The sequence below is a fragment of the Gymnogyps californianus genome, unplaced genomic scaffold (assembly GCF_018139145.2).
Source record: "Gymnogyps californianus isolate 813 unplaced genomic scaffold, ASM1813914v2 HiC_scaffold_44, whole genome shotgun sequence".
In the NCBI taxonomy this organism is placed as follows: Eukaryota; Metazoa; Chordata; class Aves; order Accipitriformes; family Cathartidae; genus Gymnogyps; species Gymnogyps californianus.
The window spans coordinates 440146-447880 of NW_026114334.1; the positions used below are offsets into that span (position 1 = coordinate 440146).

Consider the following 7735-nt stretch of genomic DNA (forward strand, 5'->3'; position numbering starts at 1 on the left):
AGGAGGGGAGGAGGACAGGGAAGAGAAGACGAGAAGAAAGAGGGGAAAGAAGAGAAGGAAAGAAGGAAGGAACAATGGATGGAAAGATAAGCAAACAAGAACGAAGCAAGCAGTAGAAAAAAAAGAAGACCGAGAAGGAAGAGACGATAAATGAGTTTAGTACACTGCACCGACGCTCTCACTGTTCACAGAAAGGTGGTGAGGGAGAGAAGGAGGAAAGAAAGAAGGAAAGAGAGGAAGAGAAAGGAAGGAAGGAAGAAAGAAAAAAGCTAGGAAGGAATGAAGCAAGGAAGTGATTAAGGAAGAAAGGAAGATGACAAAGGCGCGAAAGACCGAAATCGTAGAGGAGATTACCAGCGTGCACCGACCTTACTAGACGCTGAAGGGAGTTGGTCCCTAAGAGCCTCCGCCTTGGTTAGAGTACCGCGCTCCGGCGCTGATGGCCCGCAATTAGCGCTGATGGCTCCGTGTGTGAGGGTGTCCGCCGCGTCGCCGGAGGCGAGCGACGAGCTGCGAGCGGGAGTAAAGAAGAGAGAAGCAGGGAAGGAGCAGCAAAAGGGGAGGCAAGAAGAGGGCGGTGCAGGGCAAGATCGCAAAGAAGAAGGAAGCGAAAAAGGAGAGAGAACAAAAGAAAGAGGAAGGAGACGGAGGAAAGAGAAGAGAGTAGAAAGAAAAGAAAAAGAAAAAAGAAAAGAAAAAAAAGAAAAGAAAGAAAAGAAAAGAAAAGGAAAAGAAAAGAAAAGAAAAGAAAAGAGAAAGAGAAAAGAAAAGAAAGTAGGAAAGAGAATGAAAGAAAGAAAGGCACAAAGAGAGAGCATTGAAGGAAGGAAGATAGAGAAAAGAAGAAAGACAGAGGAAGAGGAAGGAAAGGAATCTGTGCAAGCAAAGACTAGCACGCGAGGAAGAAAGAAGTAAGGAGCGGGGAAAAAAAAAGAGGACAAGAAAGAAGCGAAAGGAAGAGGCGAAGGCAGGGAGAGAGGAGAGAGGAGATGAGCAGCGCGGGGCCGGCGGCGCGGGCGCTGGTGGGGAGCGTGTGAGGCGGCGGAGCAGCACAGGGTGTCGCTGCAGGCTCAGAAACGGCGGCGGAGCGGCGAGGCGGCTCCGCGCCGGTGCGGCGGAGAGCCCGGCTGTGAGCGCGGGGGGGCGGCGCGGGGCGGGCAGGAGAGGCGGTGCGTCCGGGCGGCGGCGGGGAGCCGTGCGGGGCCCGGGCGGGTGTCGGCGGCGGCGGCGGCAGCGATGGGCGTGTGTTGGGGTGCGGTGGTGCGGGTGCTGTTGCTGCAGGCGGGGTGGGCGTTGGGCGTCGGGCAGGTGCGGTACTCGGTGCCGGAGGAAGCGAAGGCCGGGACGGTGGTGGGCCGGCTGGCGCAGGACCTGGGCCTGGAGGCGGGCGAGGCGGAGGCTTGGCGGCTGCGGCTGGTGGCGCAGGGCCGGCGGGCGAGCGTGGAGGTGAGCGGGGCGAGCGGGGCGCTGGTGGTGAGCTCGCGGCTGGACCGGGAGAGCTGTGCGGGAAGAGCGCGCCGTGCGCCCTGCGGCTGGAGGTGCTGGTGGAGCGGCCGCTGCGCGTCTTCCACGTGGAGCTGGAGGTCACCGACATCAACGACAACGCCCCGCTCTTCCCCGCCGCCCGGAAAAACCTCAGTTTATCGGAGAACTCCCCTCCCGGCTCTCGGTTCCCGCTGGAGGGCGCGTCGGATGCAGACATCGGAGCCAACGCGCAGCTCTCCTATACACTCAGCCCCAGCGAGCATTTCAGAGTAGAGGAAGAAAACAGTAACTCGCGCAGTAAATCTCTGTTTCTGGTGCTCGCGAAACCTCTGGACCGCGAGACGATGCCTGTGCACCGGTTGGTGTTGACGGCGAGTGACGGGGGCCGGCCGCCGCTGACGGGCACGATGGAGCTGGTGATCTCGGTGCTGGATGCCAACGACAACGCGCCCCAGTTCAACCAGTCGGTGTACAACGTTGTTTTGCCCGAAGACGCCTTAGAGGGGACGCTGGTGGTGCGGGTGAGCGCCATGGATCCGGACGTGGGAAGTAATCGGGAAGTGATTTACGAAATTGATACTTTTGTTCCTCCCTCGGCCTCAGATGTATTCAGCCTCGATACGAACAGCGGGGAGATCAGACTGACGGGCGCCCTGGACTTTGAGACAGATACTTTCTACGACCTGCACGTTAAGGCGAAAGATAAGGGGACGCCCCCGCTGTCGGGTCACTGCAAGGTGGTGGTGGAGGTGGTGGACGTGAACGACAACGCGCCGGAGGTGTGGGTGACGTCGCTGTCGGTGCCGGTGCCGGAGGACGCGTCGGTGGGGACGGTGGTGGCGCTGCTGAGCGTGTCGGACCGGGACTCGGGGGCGAACGGGCGGGTGCGGTGCGCGGTGTGGCCGCCGGCGCCGTTCGGGCTGGTGGCGAGGTTCGCGGGCTCGTACTCGCTGGTGCTGCGGGAGGCGCTGGACCGGGAGCGGGTGTCGGAGTACGAGGTGGAGGTGCGGGCGGAGGACGGCGGGGCGCCGCCGCTGCGCGGCAGCCGCGGGGTGCGGGTGCCGGTGTCGGACGTGAACGACAACGCGCCGGCGTTCGCGCAGGCCGTGTACACCGGTGCTGGCGCGGGAGAACAACGCGGCGGGCGCGGAGCTGGCGCGGCTGTGGGCGCGGGACGCGGACGAGGCGGGGAACGGGCGCGTGAGGTACTCGGTGGCGGAGGGCGTGGGCGGGGGCGCGGGGGCGGGCGGGGGTGGCGGGCGGCGTCGAGCTACGTGTCGGTGGACGCGGAGAGCGGCGCGTGTGGGCGCTGCGTCCGTTGGACTACGAGGAGGTGCAGGTGCTGGAGTTCGAGGTGCGGGCGGTGGACGCGGGGGAGCCGCCGCTGTGCGGCAACGCCACGGTGCAGCTCTTCGTGGTGGACGAGAACGACAACGCGCCGGCGCTGCTGCCGGGCGCCGGGCGTCGGGCCGGGGCCCGGGGCGTCGGGCTGGTCGTCGTCGGGTCCGGTCTCGGGGGCGCTGTGGGCGTGGGCGGCGTGGGGCGGCGCCGGCGGGGCAGGTGGTGGCGAAGATCCGGGCGGTGGACGCGGACTCGGGCTACAACGCGTGGCTGCGCTACGAGCTGTGGGAGCCGCGGGGGAAGGGCCCGTTCCGCGTGGGGCTGTACAGCGGCGAGGTGAGCACGGCGCGGGCGCTGGAGGAGGCGGACGGCCCGCGGCAGAGGCTGGTGATCGTGGTGCGGGACCACGGGGAGCCGGCGCGCTCGGCCACGGCCACGCTGAGCGTGTCGCTGGTGGAGGGCGCCGAGGCGGCGCTGGCGGCCGCGGGCTCGTCGTCGTCGTCGTCGTCGTCGTTCGGGAGCGGGGCTGCGGCCGGCGGCGGGCGCGGAGGGCGGCGCGGCGGCGTCGGCGTCGGCGTCGGCGACGAACGTGTGGCTGGTGGTGGCCATCTGCGCGGTGTCGAGCGTGTTCGTGCTGGCGGTGGTGCTGTACGGGGCGTCGCGGTGGTCGCCGCGGGCGGCCGTGGTGTCGGGGCCCGGGCCGGCGACGCTGGTGTGCGCCAGCGAAGTGGGGAGCTGGTCGTACTCGCACGCCAGAGCCGGAGCCTGTGCGTGGCGGACGGCGCGGGCAAGAGCGACCTGATGGTTTTCAGCCCCAACTTCCCGCCGCCGCCCGGCCCCGCGGCGAAGAGACGCAGCCGGAGCCGCCCGCTCTCCTGGACACGGTCAGTGGCCCTCCCTTTCTGGCCTCTCGCCCCTTCGCCCTTCTTCGCGGTCTCCCTCCGCCCTTCTTCGCGGTCTTCGTTCTGGCCCGCCGCCTGGGCAGGCGCTGGTGGGAGGCGGGCTCAGCCGCGGGGCCTGCGGGCGGTGGGTGCTTGGCGGGTGCTCAAGGGTGTTCACGGCACCTTTGCATCTGGCTCCGCGTCCTTGCCGGAGCCCCTCGGCTCTCGCTGCGGGGGGAAACTAGCGTACTGCCGCAGCCCGCGGCGGTTACCGTCGGCAGCTGAGGTTTTGCTGCTGTGGGTGTGAAGCTGTTCTCCCGTAGAGTAAAATCGCTGCCGACTGCGATGAGAGGTGCCACGACATCAGCTTTCGAGACGCTTCTTGCTTGGGGGTGTGTAGCGTTTGCACGCGAGCTTGCTGAAGGAGTGCAAGACAGGCAGGCTGTGATGGTGACAGTGCCCCAGGCGCTATTTGGTGCCTTATTCGCGTTGCAGAGTGCTGATTGTGCTGGTATGAGATGTGGAAAGTTTTCTTGTGGAAAAGTCTGTCCTCCTCCTGTGTGATTGTCCCCTGCAAGAGCCGTGATGCGAGGTGACAATTGAGGCTTCAGGTTTTCTCTCCCCGTGGAGTAATTTCTCCCTTTTGATTCTCCCACCAGAGTCATTAAGAAAGGGGAAGGCTTGTGGACTTTTCCTCTGTTGTTTTCCAAGTATGTTGTCACTCTACTTGGTAGAATAAAGTGTTCAGGGAGAGGAGTGTGACGCAAGGTAGGTGTCAAACGGACTTTTCATTTTATTTTCCAGTTTCCAGCGTCCCCCAGGTTTTGGTCTCTCGTTTGTGGCCAGAGAAGTGGCGTGACGTATGCTGGCCTTTTTGATGTTCTTTCAATATTTGCATCAGCAGCCACACGCTTACAGAAGCCCTGGAAATCTTCTTTTCGGAAAAGCAAACAAACAAGCAAAACAACACCCCCCCCCCCCCCAATAAACCCACCAAACCAAAACCCAAAGCAAATTCTCCTACACAGTCAATACCATCCATTGGAGTGGGGTGGTCATCAACGGTTGGTTTGTTCTGTCACAGCATGAAATCAATGCCTTGCCATTAGAGGTGTCCCGACATCATGTTTAGAAAGAGTAATGCTCCGAGGTCTGCAACATTTCCTTCTGAGATAGCTGAAACATTGCAAAACATGATGGTTCAGGAGCAGAGAGCCTGCCGACACCATGTATATGACACCATCTGTGTGATTTTTCTGGTGGTGTCATTGCTGGGAAGGCTCTGCAAGCTTGAGGTGGGAAAGGAAACTGTGGCATGTTCATGGAGGTGAATGTGCAGTGGCACTGAGTAGGCTTGGGCATTGCTAATGTGAAGGGTGACCTCGAGCAGTGGAAAGACTTGTGTGAGGGAACTGAAAATCCTTGGGAAGACCGTGGGCCATGTCATGAGAAGACAGCAATGGGAGATGATGTGCTTGTCTTGAGAATGCATGTCCCAGAGTGGGAATGGAGGATGCCTAGAGGAAAGCCTGAGGCAGGATGGACACGAAGTGTTCTTGCCCAGGATCCTTTCCCAGGCTGCGAGGGTCTGGAGTTGGAGGCCTTCTGGATCTTGAGACAGTGTGTGGTACTGAAATGCCCACGATGTCTTTTGAGGTTATGAGTACCTTGCACCAGAGGCCGACCCTTGTGCTGCTGCCTGCCTGCCGAAGGCAATGTGCTGGTAATAGGGGGTGACATGCAGAGTGATGAATATTTTCCCTGGTGTTTTGGGAAAGATGTTGTGGGAGGATAGTGCTTCAGTGTGCTGTCCTTGTGGAGTGGTGGGCATCTACAGGAGCTTGCACAGCTGTTGGTGTTGCCATCACGGCAACCTCCTCAGGCAGGATTTGTAAGGGCACATGAGGAGGTGGGTTTAATCTTTGTGCGCTCAGCTTCCCCTACTTGTGCACTTGCAGAGGTGGCCATGGAGGAGATGGTGTGTCGTCTTGTCATTATTAACTCCTTCAGATATGTGCATGTACACACCAAACCCTGCACAGGAACGCAGCTCTGTTTTTCCATCGTAGCAATTCTCTCACCCAGTTGACATCGTGAGACCGCTTGCGCTTCAGCATTTGGTGTGTTTTTCTGAAAGAAAAAAACCCCTGTGGACTGGGTCAGAGCTGTCACAGCTCTAATCACAGAATCCTGAAGAACTCCGTTCTTATGTGCAGCTCTGTGGTGTTTCCATCTGAGATTTGTGAAAAGGCAAAAGCATTCAGGGTGAAGTTGACGCATCTGGGAAGATTCTGCGAGCAGTGAGTGGCTTTGCACCCTCCATATGTTCTTTTAATTTCCTATGTTCTTTTTCACCAATTCCCCTCCCCTGAAAATGTGTCTTTTCTGAAGAAGAAGCAAGCAGCGATGCTAGAGGGAAGTCGCTGCCACCTCAAGTGGATGTGTTTGAGAGACAGCTGTACTTTTGTTCCTGTTCGGTCGTGGTATCTTTATGTTGGATTGACGGATGTTGCCTGGATTATAATGCCTTTAGGTTTGGAGCAGCAAAGCACCGCTGCCTGCTCTCGTTCCTTTCCTGCTGCTTCCAGGCAGAGTGTGAGCAGGCAGCAGCAAGGAGATATGGGGGAGGGACCCCAATCCATTTGATGGAATGGATGTGTTGGGCATCAAGGAGATGTTCTAAGTGAAAGAGTCATGTTTTTCTTTGTGTGAGTATTGCTCCCAGCTCTGCCACATTTCCATCTGAGATAGCTGAAGCCTTGCCAAACATGACAGGTCAGCAGCAGAGAGCGTGTGGGACACCGTGTATATGATACCTTCTGTGTGATTTTTATGGTGGTGTCATTGATGGAAGGGTCTGCAAGCTTGAGGTGGGAAAGGAAACTGTGGCATGTTGCAGAGGTGAATGTTGGACGTGGCATGAGTAGGGCCTGGCTGTTTCTTGCTGTGACGAGTGATTGTGAGCAGTGGGAGGACTTGTCTGTGGGAACTGGAAATCCTAGGGAAGACCATGGGCCATGTCATGAGAAGACAGCAATGGGAGATGATGTGCTTGTCTTGAGAACGCATGTGTCGGAGTGGGGAATGGAGGATGCCTAGAGGAAAGCCTGAGGCAGGATGGGCACGAAGTGTTCTGCCCAGGATCCTTTTGCAGGCTCCCAAGGGTCTGGAGTTGGAGGCCTTCTGTCACAGAAGGGCATGACTTCCATTGGAGGGTTCCATCACGGGGAGGGTGACCTTGAGCGGGGAAGAGTCTTGCCTGAGGAAGTGGAGATGTGGGTCAGAACACAGACTGTGTCATTGGGGAAGAGGTGGAGCATGTCCGCTTAGCTGGAGATCCTGCTTCCCAGGGCACGGGAAAGAGGATGCCAGTTGAAAAACCTCAAGAAGAGCTGTGGCAGAGAGTGTACTTGGCGGAATCCTGTCAGGAGCTCCAGAAGTTCTGCATAGCCTTGTGCCCAGTTGTTCTCTTCTTGCCTTTCAATGCAGTGGAATGGGATTCTTTTGAGGTTGTGAATGTATCTCAGCAGGGAGAGACCCTTGTGCTGCTGCCTGAGTGACGTAGGAAATGTGTTGGTAAGAGCTGGTGAGATGCAGAGTGCTGAATATTGTCTGATGAACCTTTTCCCTGTTGTTTTGGGAAAGGTGTTGTGGGAGGGTAGCACTTGAATGTGCTGTCCTTGTGTAGTGGTGGGCATCTGTAGCAGCTTCCAGAGCCGTTGATGTTGTTAAAAAAACCCAGTTAGCAGGGCTTATTGAAAGAGCTTTAAAGTAGATTTGAAGGGGAAGGGGATAAAACGAGGCTCGCTAGTGATAAGCCCTGGGGCGGCACCCAGCGTGTGAGGGACGGTGTGCTAGCAAGGTCCTTCAGCATGCTCCACGATGTGCTGAGTAGACTGGAACACATTTGAAATGTCTCTATGCTAATGCGTGGAGCATGAGGAATAAAGGAGAGGAGCTAGAAGCTTTGGCCCAGTCCCAGAGCTACGACGTCATTGGCCTAAGCGAAAGCTGGTGGGAAGAGTCCT

General features: G+C 58.4%; 1 pseudogene; it reads left to right on the top strand.

Annotated features, from left to right (window-relative positions):
• Nucleotides 1-1236: 1236 nt before the first annotated feature.
• On the top strand, nt 1237-3992 carry LOC127028847 (protocadherin alpha-13-like; annotated as a pseudogene).
• Nucleotides 3993-7735: the final 3743 nt, after the last annotated feature.